Source organism: Macaca thibetana, chromosome 17 (assembly GCF_024542745.1).
Source record: "Macaca thibetana thibetana isolate TM-01 chromosome 17, ASM2454274v1, whole genome shotgun sequence".
In the NCBI taxonomy this organism is placed as follows: domain Eukaryota; kingdom Metazoa; phylum Chordata; class Mammalia; order Primates; family Cercopithecidae; genus Macaca; species Macaca thibetana.
This window is the reverse complement of record NC_065594.1, coordinates 91,283,201-91,298,124: the sequence shown is the minus strand read 5'-3', so window position 1 is coordinate 91,298,124 and position 14,924 is coordinate 91,283,201. Positions and strand designations below refer to the sequence as shown.

At 53.6% G+C, this 14,924-nt stretch overlaps 1 protein-coding gene across 1 annotated transcript in view; it reads right to left on the bottom strand.

The window, feature by feature from the left end:
* Positions 1-14,924, bottom strand: part of SOX1 (SRY-box transcription factor 1) — a 569,118-nt gene that overhangs the window by 236,616 nt on the left and 317,578 nt on the right. The gene's annotated exons all lie outside the window — the stretch shown is intronic.

The following is a 14,924-nucleotide window of genomic DNA, read 5'->3' as shown; positions in this document are numbered from 1 at the left end:
GCACTGGGCAAGGTCTTTTCTTTTGTGAGAGAACAGGGCAGACAGGCTGGGGGCGGTGGCGGGGCAGGCTCAGAGGTGAGGACAACCTGGTGTGTGGCTCTGGCTCCACCTGCCCTCAGCAGTAGGCACATCATGGCATTTCTGAACACCACCCTGACCCTGAAGGTGCCCCGATGACCCTTGCCACCCCCTCTACCCACAAAACAGCACAGCTGCTCCAGGCTGTGTCCTGGGGTCAAATGGCCTTTCCCTTCCACGGAGGAAAGAGGCTAACTTGCTAGTTGAAAAAAGTTGGCTCCTGCACGGAAATCTCTATTTCCTTCAAGGTAAATGATGAGAGATCAAGACTCTTCCGTTATCCCCCAAACTCTCCTTAAAGTTACATCAGCACGAAGAGGTAGAAAAAGTCCATGTCTGCACAGTTCCTGAGAACCCCTTTTAACAACGGATTTCTCCGAAGGCACCAGCCGGTCCCCCACTGCACAGAAAGTGCACGTGAACTCACGGCCCCTCCCGGAAGAGCGCGCTTCACAGAGAACGAGGTGCAATATTTATAAGTTTCACAGCAGTTTGCCTGCTGGGCAGGCAGACTGGCCTCCATCTTTTCTGACCTCTGATTTTTCCTTCTTTCTACATTCGTCTTCAAAACAAATCAAAACCGAACCCAGAAATTCTCCGTTCAAGACAAAGCAGACAGAAATAAAACACACGAATGCCCTCTGTATCCACAGAGCACCGGCCGGGATAGCGGAGTGGCCACGGCCCTCTGTCTTGGTCTGCTCTACCGTGCCACGTGCAGGCTTCTGTGGTCAGCCCGGCCGCCCCAGGAGTGAAAGCTCTTTTCAGAAATAACGAGCCTGGCAACAATTCCCCGGTCCCTCCACCATGCGCCTAGAGATGTCTGAGTGTCAGGCTGGGCTGGTGGCATTTTCCAGGGAGGCCAAGGGGATGAGACCAGACACACACGGAGAAGAAACACAGAGGAACGGAACCTGCTGGGCCAGTCTGGAGAAAGCACAGCAGGTGTGGGCAGGATGGGGGCGGGGGATAGTGGGAAAAGGAATCTTGCTGACAGCTCAGAGGTGACCGCTGGCCTGAAGGCTATTTTTTTGCAAACTGTTCTCCATCCATTGGACAGAAGTGCCTGGGCTGTGAAGCTATTATAAACATCACTTTTTACCTAGAATCTGCCTCCCTTCCCCCAGCTATCTGGCAGAGCAGGGCAGCCCCTCCGTAATTCCGAGTCCCTGCCCCATACCCTCCCTGGACCCACCCCACATGTCCTGCCCTTCAGCCCCCAGGGCATGTGCACTGACCACAGTGGCCCTGGCTTGGACGTTCTCGTGGTTCTGTTTCTCTCTGTCTGGGATGGAAGTGTCCTGAGCATATGCTCCTCTCACACACGGTCAGTGCCACCACCGTGACAGGGCTGCAGCAAGGCAGATGACCAGAGGTCACAGCCCACCGACCCCGTGATTTCTACTCACGCCTCCTAGAACATCAGTCTTCTCGACCTACCTCGGGTGTGTGAATGAATGATTTCCAAGTAACCAGTCAGGCTGGGCGCGGTGGCTCAGGCCTGCAATCCCAGCACTGTGGGAGGCCGAGGCGGGCGGATCATCTGAGGTCAGGAGTTCGAGACCAGCCTGGCCAACATGGTGAAACCCCGTCTCTACTAAAAATACAAAAATCACCTGGGCATGGTGGCGGGCGCCTGTAGTCCCAGCTACTCGGGAGGCTGAGGCAGGAGAATCGCTTGAATCCGGGAGGCCGAGCTTGCAGTGAGCCGAGATCTCGCCACTTCCTCTCTCCCAGGAGGTGAGTGCGGAGACGGGCAACACAGCACTTCCTCTGTCTTCCAGGAGTTCCAGCTGCTGCTGGAGACAAGGCCACACTGGATGCCCAAGGCGAGGCCCAGCTCACCACCCCCGCCACAGCCAGGCTGACTGGCTGCCAGGGAGATGAGGAAGGGGGTGCCCGGGTACCTCAAGGTGGGCTTCGCTCTGGCACCAGCCTCACGGTTTCTTCTCCTGGTGTGCTTGCTGGCGAAGGGTGACCATGACCTGGCAGACCCCTTCCTTAGTCTCCCCTGCTCTGCTGAGCCTGAAACCCCGGGAGCTCATTAGTGCCTGCCAGCGAGGGTGCCGGTGAGGGTGCTGGTTCCGGGGAGGCTCCGTCCACCTAGCAAGGACTTTTTCTTTCTTTTCTCTGAGAGAATTCAGCAGTATGAGAACAAGAAGCTCTGAAATAAAGAGGCTGAGATAATGGTGCTGACACACCAGCGTTGGATTATGGGCCCAGTGCTGTGGGCCAGGAGTGTGGGGCTGGCCCAGCGCCCGCCACACAGAGTTCTCTGGTCAATATTGGCACAGGGGACCTGGCAGAGCCGTCAGCACCCGCAGCAGGGGAGAATCCTGTCCACACCTGGGCGCCCAGAGTGGGCATGGAGAGGGGCTGCAGCTTAGGGGCTCGATTCTTCACCCACACACGCTCCAAACCTCTTGGAGATTTTAAGTCGTAGCTTTTGTCAGATGCTTTTGAAGGTCTTCAGAAACTGCTGTTATCATATGTCATCAAGAAAATGGAAAGTAAAGCCAGAACGAGATACTGCCACACACCCTCTAGAATGTCTAAAATTACACAGACGGAAAGTGCCAAGTATCAGCAGAGATGTGGAGGGGCCCAAACCCTCCAGTTTGGGCACCAGTGGGCAACCCCGTAGGCGGTTTTGCACAAAGTCCACATGTGCCTGGCCTTGGGCAATTCTGTTCTTGGGTGTCACCCAAGGGAAGGAAAATACTGGTCTGTACGTCGGTCGATAAAATGCTTGTGCACGAAGAGGCATAGCTGCTTTCTGAACAATAACTCAAGTCCTCAACCAAACTGTCCATTAACAGGAGGCTGAGGCAGGAGAATCGCTTGAACCCGGGAGGCGGAGGTTGCAGTGAGCTGAGATCCGGCCACAGCACTCCAGCCTGGAGACAGAGTGAGACTCTGTCTCAACAAAACAAAACAAAACAAAACAGGTGAATGGCAAACAGAAGGTGGTGTGTGGGAGCGACAGGATGGCGCTCAGCAGTAAAACAGCTCAAGCCACTGCTCTGCTAACCGCCAGAGTGAATTCCAGACACACGGAGCGGCAGGACCCGGCCGCAGGTGCATGCAGTGCAGGTCCCATTCCCACGACAGTCGAGGGGGGCCGACTCTTCCGAGGGAACAAAATCACAACAGCGGCTTCCTGGGGGTGGCAGGGACCCGTGGGGGAGAAGTAGAAAGTGTCTCCTAGGCAGTGGAACTGTTCTGTGTCACAACGGGACACACATTTCAGGAGTGTCTCCACAAAACCTTTAAAGCTAAGATTTATTTCGATATGTGTACATTTTAACTTGAAGAGAAAAAGAAAGAAGAACAGGAAAGAAGATATTGTGTTGGGCGTCTAGCAAGGAAAACAGAAACCTCAGTGGAATGGGCCCATAATCCAATCACACACGGGTGTGTGGTGGAGGTGGTGGGTGGGGAGGTGTGGAAATTAAATCAAAATTAAAAGGGTTGGGGAGAAGCAAGGGGGCTGTGGACATGGACCCGCCAGTCACCAATGGGCACGCTGAAGCGTAGCGCCCCGGGGTGATGGAAAATGCTGGCGGCGGACGTGGTCATCAGAGACTGAGGTTGGACCCTGGCCACCTCTGCTCTGCTGTGAAGGCTGCATGGGAGCAGGTGACCAGTGGGGCTGGAGAGCTTATGCAGGGAGCTCCGTCTGACAGCAGGTGCAGAGGGGCCACCCCGTGTGCAGAGCCTCAGGCACGAGGTCTCAAGACCCCCACAGTAATGCAGTCAACACACAGCCCAGATGTCAGCAACGAGGGTCTCCAGTCAGGACTTCCAGAGGGAAATCGGGAAGGTGACCCCCAGCTCCTGTGCTCCTTGTGGCCTTGGCCACACGTGGGCCACACTGGGCACCATGTTCACGTTCACGTGGGGGCCTCTGCTCCCTCGTTCATGCTGAGGTCCAGGGCAGCACCGAGGGGTGTTCATGGAAACGACAGCCATGAGTGTTGAGTGAGTCCCGTCGTGAACCCCGTGATTCACAGGACATGATCTCACACTCCTAGCACCCCCGAGGGAGTCACGCCCCATTTCACAGACAAGGAGACCGAGGTTAAGCAGCGAGTCTCACCGTGAGACCCGTGATTCAGGGACATGATCTCACACTCCCAGCACCCCCGAGGGAGTCCCGCCCCGTTTAACAGACAAGGAGACCAAGGTTTAAGAGGAAAGCAGCTTGCTTAGAGTGCGGCTGGAGGCTTCTCACTACACAAAGAAACAGAAGAGTCACCACCTTTCCTCTGCTTTCCTGGCCCCTCTCCCAGCCCATCCTAGGACACTCTCATGCCTTCCTTCTCAGCACAGCTCAAGCCCCAGGAGGCAGGACTCCAGGGGGCCCACAAGGAGCCCCCCATGCAGAACTGAGAGAACTGCAGGCAGACGTCACTCTCGAGATCAGGCCTGAGTATGTACCGAGCTGGGCGGCCACCATGTAACATGAGGAGAGACTCCTGGGTGGTGGGGAGGCTGCCCGGCTGTGGGAGCCACATGCCTGGCCTCCAGCTGCTGAGGGCGACCCAGGCTGGCAATCAGTGAGGAGAAGCAGCAACCTCAGTCCTGCACCCCAGGGAGCTGGCTTCTGAGGATGACGAATCCCCCAGAGCCCGGACGAGACCAGGACTTACACCAGACGGCAGCCGGCTGCCACCCTCGGCTTGATTCCGGGCCTCATCCTGGGCTGCCCACTCGTCCTGACCAAGGAAAGGACGGGCACCAGGAGGATTTCAAGGTCATGGATTTCTCCTTGGCTTCCTCCTGGATCCCAGGAGAGAGTTCAGCAGGGGCTTAAACATGGGAAGGCCCGGGCATGGCTGCCAAGCCCCCTCCCTGGAGCCCAGGCTCCAAATCTCATGGTGGAGAAGGGAGGGCAGGGAGGAAGGGCAGGCCCAGACCAGCTGGTGTGGACCTCGCACCAACCCCTCCTCTCTGTGCAGTGCTGTGGGTGGGACATGGGCAGGGAAGGTGAGGAAGGCTTAGGGGCCAGTGGAGGTGCAGGTGGGGGAGGCCAGGAGGGCTTAGGGGCCAGTGGTGTGTTGGGGTGAACTGTACTCTCCACCACCTCAGAATGCACCCATATTTGGTGATGTGGTGGCTGCTGATACCATTAGTAAAGTGAAGACGAGGTCATCCTGCAGTAGGAGAGCCCCAGCCCCACAGAACTGGTGTCATGGGAGGAGGAGGTGGAGACACAGAGGTGGGCACCCAGGGAGAGGCCACACACGGGATGAGAGAGGCGGAGAGGGGGTGACCCTCCTACAAGCCGAGGACCACTGGGAATGTCAGCACCACCAGAGGCTGGAGCAGGTTCCTGGCAGGACCTCAGAAGGAACCAGGCCTGTCTACCCCTGGAGTTTGGACTTCTCGCCTGTAGAACTGCAGGGAGTCCGTTTCTGCTGCCTCAGCCTCCTGGCCTGTGGAGCCTTGGGGCTACCACCCTGGGAAGCCCCTGCAGCAGCCGTGCAGCTCTGGCCCGGGACACAGCCTCGCTCATGTGAAATGCTCAGCCCATGTGCAGGGTGCCAAGTGAGGACTCAGGCCCAGGAGTCAGGTGCAGTGTGGGAGCCTGAGCACGTTCCCAACCTACTCTTTGTCCTTTTTATTTTATTTTTTTATTAGCACAAAGGAATAACAATACTAACTTCCACAGGGCCCTACGAGGCCTGGGTGCATCCTCAGTTTAGAGGGAGTCTCACAGCTCCTGTGTGGGCAGCAGGTTCTCCGGGGGCTCCCGACCAGCAGCCTGGACCTCCATCGGGTGGTCACTGGAACTGCAGACCCTACCCCTGGCCTCTCCAGACCTCCCCAGTAGGAAACTCTCAGGAGAGCACAGCAATTGTGTCTGTGCCCGGCCACGGGACAGTGCTCACGCAGCCAGGTCACAGCCTGGACTGGAGTAAGGTCTCAGCGCGTGTTCGTCACTACAGCCAGTGCTGGTCAGAGAATCATTGTTTCAAGACCTCGTAAGGAGTAAGAGAAGCAAATGTCAGGTTTTTATGTCCTGGGACAGATCCCACCTGTCCTGCTCGAGCCTGAGGGAGGCAGGGGTCTGGGCACAAACTGCCCGTCTGCTTGCCGGGGCTGCTCCAGAGGGGCTTGGAGACCCTTCCTCGCCCTCGCAGGCAGGCTTTGTGCACTTTCAGAACTCAGAATTCTGACCTATGCAATTTGCAGAGGACAGAGGCAAAGGTTGCCAGGCAGGTGTCCAGCCCCGATCTTTGCAGGGACCATCCAGAGATGATATTTAGAGGATCTTCGCAGCATCCAAGGCCAGAACTTCAAAAACCAGAGTCAGCACGAGATACTGCTCTCAGACACTTCTGTGGCGCAAAGAAATTCTCAAATGTCACCCGCCCAGAGTCCAGTGCACAGCCGAGTGATGTATTTATATACATCGTGTTTTAGATGAAAGTATTTGATGCACAGAACTCACCGTCGCGCAATCAAAGCAGGAAGCACTCATTCTGAATTAGCCATTTTGGTGTATTATCCTAATAGAGTATTATTTTTAAACTACCACAACATTTTAATTACATTCTCAGCATGAATCATTATGTACCTTAGTGAAAAGCACTTCTGACTGTAATTGCACACTGGAGTCCCCTGATGGAGTCGATGAACTTGAACCCTGAAATGGGCTGACACTCAGGGCACTGATGTGTAGCTGCTCCCATGAGGCCCCTGTGTGTGGTACGACCAGCCTGGCCCCTGAGATGCTGCCCTCTGCTCCCTCACTCCTCCCTCCCTCCCTCCTCCCCTTTCTCCCTCCTCTCCCCTCCTCCCTCCTCTCTCCTCTCCTCCCTCCCTCTCTTCTTCCTCCTTCTCCCCCTCCTCCTTCCCTCCCTCTTCCCTCCCTCCCTTCTTCCTCTCTCCCTTTTTTCCTCTTCCCTCCTCTCCTCCCTCCTCCCCTCCTTCCTCCCTCCCTCCTCTCTTCTCTTCTCCCTCCTCTCCTCCCAACTCTTCGTCCCTCCCTCCTTCTTCCCTCCCTCCTCCCTTCCTCCTCTTTATTCTCCCTCCCTCCTCTCCTTTCTTCTCTTTTCTGCCTCCCATTCCTGCCTCCATCTTTTTCTTTAACAATCTTTATCAGGCGCCTGCAGATACCAGTGATCCTGTCACTTCCAGGGACACCAGCGGAACCCTCTGCCCTCTTGGAGCTTATGTTCTGTCCAGGAAATGCATCCTTCCCTGTAGAGAAGCCACAGGCATGTTCGCCTGTGGGGATGGGTGCTCCACGGGGAAGGAAAGCGGAGAGGGGCGAGGACACCCGGGTCGTGGGGGTTGAGGGAGCTGACTGAGGAGGGGTCGCTGGAGCAGATGGGTGAGCACAGATGCTTCCGGGCTGATATTTCACCCACGAAAGCCACCAGGGCCACTGATGATATAGCTTGGACATTGTCCCCTCTAAAGCCTGGGTTGAAAAGTAATCCCCAGTGTTGGAGGTGGGGCCTGGTGGGAGGTGACTGGATTATGGACTGGATTTCTCATGAACGGTTTAGTGCCATCCCTTGGTTCTGTCCGTGAAACAGCGAGTGAATTCTTGTGAGATCTGGGGAGACGCAGGAGCTCTCCCAGGAAACTTCAGTACACGCCTCAGGCAAAAGACCAAGGCTTGCCTTGGCCTTGTTTGGAACCTTCTGGTTTATGGAGTGTTTTCACCCACCCCAGCCTTGTGGAAGCTCCCACGACTTGGAGAGAAACGCAGGGTGGATGGGATGAAGCCTTTCCACAGAAGAATCAGCTCAAAGAGGTGAAGCCACACAGGCAGTGGTCATGGCCAAGGCCTCTGTCCTCCCAGCCAGTGACGTCTTTGTGGAGCACTCATGATGAACAAGCCTTGATGGGATGGAAGGAATAGCAACAGCACCCAGGAGCTGGTGGGAGGAGTGGACGGTGCCTGGTGCAGCACTGCCTGGAGGTTCTGCAGGTTCCCTCTGCTCCAGGCAACAAGAGGCGGCGTCTAAGGACTTCCCAAGGTCTCTGTGAGCCTCCAACCTCTACCCTCCTGTGGTTCTCACCCATGGAGGAGAACCTGGGATCCACGACCTGGCAGCTCACAAAAGACAGACACTGCATCCACTTAATTCACTCCCTTCATTCCTCCGTGTAAGGGATAGAGACATGATGGAGTGGATGTGCTTCAGAGAGTGTCAGGGAGTGAGGGAATGAGGGCTCGACCATCTAGGAAGCTCCACTTCATCAGATTCTGCAGCTTTCAAAGCAAACATTCCCAGAGCAAGGCACGAGGGTGCCAGCCCTCGGAGAAGCCACACTGTGCCTCCGTGATGCTGAGTGTGGCTGTGGGGAGCATCTGCGTTCTACGGGCGATGAGGACAGGGTATGAAAACGGAGCTTTTCACCTCTCCTCCTCTTCTTACTCTGAGAGCTTTATATAACCAGGGTTTTCATAGCATGGGGCAAGATTAGCGCTACTAGAAATGATGTGTAATGCCTTATTAATTAGAACTGTGCCTGGTGAGACCTTCTGAGACGTTTCAGCAATTCTGAGAATTAGAAGGGTCTGGTTTTGTTCTGATCCAATTATTTTCTTTTCCTTTCCTTCTTTTTAGCTTCTGTATTCAGGAAGACCACTTCTTAGAATAGGCAAAGCCCTGGCAAAGGTGAAAGGGGTCTCCTTGTCTCCCTGGCTATAGTTTCCCCACCCCATCCTGCTTGCCCATCCCAGGCTGGGTCCACACGGTACAGCACGCAGGGAAATCAAGCTGGTCCCCATCCACTCCTGCCTGGCTTCTGCACTCTTTACCTCTACCCCATAGAGTCCCCATTTGCAGAAAATAGCTGGCTCATTTCGTTGTTCATTACGTTGCTGAGCGGATCCACTCCCAGGTCAATTCCTGGAGCAATGAAAAAAATAAGTCCATAAATGGAAGAAGGATACGGGGACACAGAGGCTGCTATGAGCCCTGCAGAGCCATCGCACCGGACCACTCTAGTTGTGAGGGGCAGGCCACCCGCTGCTGCTTCCGCCACCTCCCCAGAAAGGCCGCCTCCGAGACTCTAAGCACCAAGCACACTGGCTGCTATGCTCACCTGCCCCTGGTCAGCCTCAGAACCTTTCCTTCTGCTACTTTAAATGGGTGATAATGGATCAAAACCTTTCTGATGAGTGGATCCTGGGCCTAAAATGCTTGAGTTCAAATCCAACTCAACTACTGGTCATTTCACCTCTCCATGTCTCAGTTTCCTCATCTGTAAAATGAGGACAGCGGTCGTGCCCGCCTCACAGACTTGAGGAGATACCGAATGAGCTAAACAGAATGACTCACATGTACTCAGGTGTAGATAAATGCTGTCCGTTATTGTAAGCACAGAGGAAGGCCCTGGGATCTGTCTTTCTGGCCCAGTGGAAGTCACCTCCAATTGCCCTTACTGTGAGGTTTTCCATCAGTGGGTGTAGACAGTGCCCCGAGGAAGCAACAACAGAAAAACAACACACAAGTGATGGAGGGAGGGGGTCGCGGTGGAGGGAGGGGGTCGCGGTGGAGGGAGGGGGGTCGCGGTGGAGGGAGGGGGTCGCGGTGGAGGGAGGGGGGTCGCGGTGGAGGGAGGGAGGGGGGGTCGCGGTGGAGGGAGGGGGTCGCGGTGGAGGGAGGGGGGTCGCGGTGGAGGGAGGGGGTCGCGGTGGAGGGAGGGGGGGTCGCGGTGGAGGGAGGGGGGTCGCGGTGGAGGGAGGGGGGGGTCGCGGTGGAGGGAGGGGGGTCGCGGTGGAGGGAGGGGGGTCGCGCGGTGGAGGGAGGAGGTCGCGGGGGAGGGGGGGGCGCGGTGGAGGGAGGGAGGGAGGTCGCGGTGGAGGGAGGGGGGGACGCGGTGGAGGGGGGGGTCGCGGTGGAGGGAGGGGGGTCGCGGTGGAGGGAGGGGGTAGCGGTGGAGGGAGGGGGGTCGCGGTGGAGGGAGGGGGAGGTCGCGGTGGAGGGAGGGGGTCGCGGTGGAGGGAGGGGGTCGCGGTGGAGGGAGGGGGGTCGCGGTGGAGGGAGGGGGACGCGGGGGAGGGAGGGGGACGCGGTGGAGGGGGGGGGTCGCGGTGGGGGGAGGGGGCGTCGCGGTGGAGGGAGGGGCGTCGCGGTGGAGGGAGGGGGTCGCGGTGGAGGGGGGGGTCGCGCGGTGGAGGGAGGGGCGTCGCGGTGGAGGGAGGCGGTCGCGGTGGAGGGGGGGGGTCGCGGTGGAGGGGGGGGGGGTCGCGGTGGAGGGAGGGGGGGTCGCGGTGGAGGGAGGGGGGTCGCGGGGGAGGGAGGAGGTCGCGGTGGAGGGAGGGGGACGCGGTGGAGGGAGGAGGACGTCATGGAGGGGGGGGGTCGCGGGTGGAGGGAGGGGGCTCGCGGTGGAGGGAGGGGGTCGCGGTGGAGGGAGGGGGGTCGCGGTGGAGGGAGGGGGTTCGCGGTGGAGGGCGGGGGGGGGTCGCGGTGGAGGGAGGGGGTCGCGGTGGTGGAGGGAGGGGGTTCGCGGTGGAGGGAGGGGTCGCGGTGGAGGGAGGGGGTCGCGGTGGAGGGAGGGGGCGTCATGGAGGGAGTAGAGGATAGCTTGGCCAAGGATGAGGCCAGTTTGCTCTGGAGCTTCTCCGGAGCCCGGACACTGGAAGGGTCGACGGATGCCTGCCCACCACTGTCCCCTACAGCCCAGACCCTCCGCCCAGCCCTATCTTGGATGGAACCACTTGAGGTTAGGATCTCTTTTCTCCTGGTTCGCCTTCTTCTCAATTCTGGACGAGGCAGGTCTCTTTCAGCTCCAACATTGTGAGCATCCAGGGCCTCCTCTACAGTCACTTTCTACCACTCCTCACACCACGAGGCCCCTGGAAAGCAAGAGCTGCCCTTGGGATCTGAGGTTCCAGGCAACACAGAGCAGAGAGGTGGAGGGAGGTGTGACAGAGGCTGCTGGATGGGGACCAAGTCGCAGTTATGTGGGGCCAGTGAGTCCTGAGGATCCGTGGCATGTCAGGGTGACGCTTAACAATGACGCAATACACACTTCAAAACGGCCAGAAGAGAGGACTTTGAATCCACTCACCACAAACAAGATTATGAAGCTACCCGTCGTCTGTGAGATCATCTTTACCATTTAATGCACTCAACGTAATACGACCTTTCAAGAAAGCCAAGGAGAAGCGTCTAACTAAAATATGTTGCTTCTGAATTTCACATAGAAAAGTAAGTCAGCAAAAACAGAGAGATTCTGAAAATTAAAATTAGTAAAAATGATTTTCCCTTAGCATACTAAACATTGGAGCATATATATATATAAAATTATAATTTTTTTTTTGAGACAGAATCTCACTCTGTTGCCCAGGCTGGAGTGTAGTGGCATGATCTCGGCTCACTGCAAACTCTGCCTCCCGGGTTCAAGCAATTCTCGTGTCTCAGCCTCCCGAGTAGCTGGGGTTACAGGCACCCACCACCACAGCTGGCTAATTATTGTACTTTTAGTAGAGATGGGGTTTCACCATGTTGGCCAGGCTGGTCTCGAACTCCTGACCTCAGGCGATCCACCCTCATCGGCCTCCCAAAGTGCTAGGATTACAGGCATAAGCCACTGCGCCCAGCCAGAGCATATTGTAAAAGCTACAATAGTTAAAACAATGTGGTATTGGAACAAAAATAGACAAAAGTATAAAAAAAAGAAAGTCCAAAAACAGCAGCAAATATACACAAGAATTTACTATCTGATAAAGATGACATTTTAAACAAGTGAAGAAAAGATCAATGTTTTCAAGCAGTGATATCAGCCCAACTGGGAGAAAATAAGCTAGATTTCTAGTTTGCACCATATACCCAAACAAATTTTAGAGGAAACAATTATACATGTAAACAATGAAATAATCTTAGATGTCATACTTAAGAAATCTTTGCCTAGCCTTACAGAAAACACTAGAAGAAAAAAGGGTAGAATTTTTTTCATAATTGGAGTGAGGAAAAAATCATAAAACCTAGCATCCATAAAACAAAAGATTGCTACTTCACATATATAGTTCTCATTTTTTGAACAGCTTTATTGAGGTGTATTTGCTGTCCAGTAGCCCTTACATATATAAAGTAAATGATTTGATAGTTTTTACATATGTCTACACTTGTCAAACCACCATTGCAATCAAGATAACAAACCCATCTGCCACTCCCCATAGCTCCTGCCCTTTGTAACCTATCTCTCCAACCCCGCCCCACCCTGCGCCCCCACCCCAGGCCCACTCTGGTCTGCTTTCTGTCACTACTGACTAGTTTGCTTTCTCTAGAATATTCTGTGAACAAAATCACACAGTGTGTACTCTATCTTGTCTTATTTCTTTCACTCAGTAGAACTATTTGGAGATGTATCCATGTTGTTGCGAGTATCATTAGTATGTTCCTTTTCATTCCTGAGTAGCATTCTACTACACAGATATACCTCCATTTGTTTATCCAGTTATCTGTCGATGTACATTTGGGTACTTTGCAATTTGGGCTGCTGTGAACATTATGCATTTGTCACTGTATGGACATGTGTCTTCATTCCTCTTGGTCTGTCTGAGCGCCATGCCTAGGGGGCCTTTGGAATTGCTGGGCCATGTGATAAGTTCTATTCAACGTGTTAGAGAAATTGCTGAGGAGTTTCGCAAGTGGCTGCCACATTTTCCATCTCCATCATCAGCTTGTGAGGGTTCTAATTTCTTCACGTCCTCACCAACACTGTTATTGCCTGTTTTATGTTTATCATTATTATTGTAGCCATGCTGGTGGGTGCAGTGGTATCTTGCTGTGGTTTTTATCTGCATCTTCCTAGTGACTAACGATGCTGAGCATCCTTTGAAGGCCACATTGCCATGATTACATCTTCTTTACACATCTGTGAACCGTCTACTGAAATCTCTTGCCCACTTTTTGTTGACTCATTTGTCTTTTTATCATTGAGTTTAAGAGTTTTTCACATATTCTAGATGCAAGTCTTTTTTATCAGATATACGATTTGCAAATATTTTCTCCCAGGCTGTAGCTTGTCTTTATATTGTCTGAACAGTATCTTTTGAAGGCCAGAAGTTCTTAATTTTGATGACATTCAGTTTATCATTTTTTTTTCTTTTGGTGTCATGTCTAAGAAATCTTTGCCTAACTTAACATAAAAATTTGAAATTTTGAGTTATGAAAAGGAATAGAGACAGAGAAAAGATAAATTACTAACTAGATCAAAGTATTTGAATTCATAGTATAAAGTGCTAATTTGTCTAGTAGATAAAGAACTTTCTCAAATCAATAAGCAAAAGGCCAGCCATCTAACAGAGTGTATTGCCAAGGAATACAAGCAGACAGTTCGCAGAAAAGGAAATACAAATGTCTCCTCCACAGAAAACTCAACTTTACTCATAAAAAGAGAAACTCAAATTAAAACTACAGCAAGATTCCATTGACTTGCCCCTCAAGTGGGCAGAGATAAAAAAAAAACTGGGTGGCTACTGGGTTGGTAAGGAGGTGGGGGGTAGGAGATGGACTTTCTTACAGTGTCTGACAGAGCATGTATTAGAACAGAACCTACAGAGAGCCATTTGTCAATTACCTATCAATGCAACATTCCTTTTCATCCAAAATTGCACTTCAGGAAATTTATCTTTTGCATATACTGACTCATGTGCAAGATGTACATGTTCAAAGATACCCATTGCAGCATTGGGTAAATGTACAATATTGAAAGAAATCTATCAGCAGGAGACTGACAGGTAGCCTACGGCTGATTCATACCATCAGACGATGGGACGTTGCAGGGGGAGTGTCCTTCCCATCCAGGTTCGGGTTTCAATGTGCAGTAAGGCCCCTGCCTTTCTGTCCGAACCCCCAATTAAAAAAGAGAAAGGGGCTCAGCTTCACAAATTGACAAATCAGTAGACACACTTCCAGGAGGTTCCCTCCTGCACCTTTTGAGTTTTGTGCATATACTGTCATTCAAAACAAACAAAACTGGCTGGGGGCGGTGGTTGATGCCTAAAATCCCAGCAGTTTGGGAGGTCGAGGTGGGAGGACTGCCCAGGAGTTTGAGGTATCAGTGAGCTATGATTGTGCCACTGCATTCCAGCTTGGGTGACAGAGTAAGACCCTGTCTTAAAAAAAAAAAAAAAAAAAAAAAAGAAAGAGAGAGAGAGAGAGCAAAGAAATAAAATGGAAATCAGCATTTAGGCGGTGCTTTCAGACTGTGAGCATGCTGAAAGAAGAATGCACAATCATTAAAGAAAATGCACAATTATTCATCACCTACTATGCGCTAGGCACTTTCTTCTAAGCCTCCCAACAACCCTGCAATAAATGCTTACTGTTCTTTGTCATCAGGAGCCCAGGTTCAGAGCAGCAGAGCCCATGCTCAAGGTGGCTCAGTTCTGCCTCCACTGACACCTGCCTAGGAAGCTTTACTTCCAACCTCCTGAACACACACAAACACACTTTATTAGTATTTGTTTCCTTAATGCCTGCTGCAGGGTCTGGCCCTAATAATCATGCAGTAAGTTCTTGTAGGGTCACACCGAGGAGGTCACCGTTGGTGAGTCTCGTATCCCATCACATCGAGGCTGTTGTCCCCTGCTGCGCACCAGCCAAAGACTCTGCACATTGCTCTGGGCAGAGACTGGAAGGCTGCCTGGACCCTGATTCTGGACACCCAGCCTGACACCACATCGGGGCCATCCTATTCCAAAGTCCACCCCCTTCCTTCCCTGGGCAGTACCAGGAGCTCCATCTCTGTGGCCTGGGCCGGGGTGGCGGTCGCCAGGCCCCTCTCCCAGGCTTCCCTCTCCAGCACCAACACCCTAAGCCAATGAAAACTATCCAAGGCTCTATTTTGGGGCTTCCTACAGC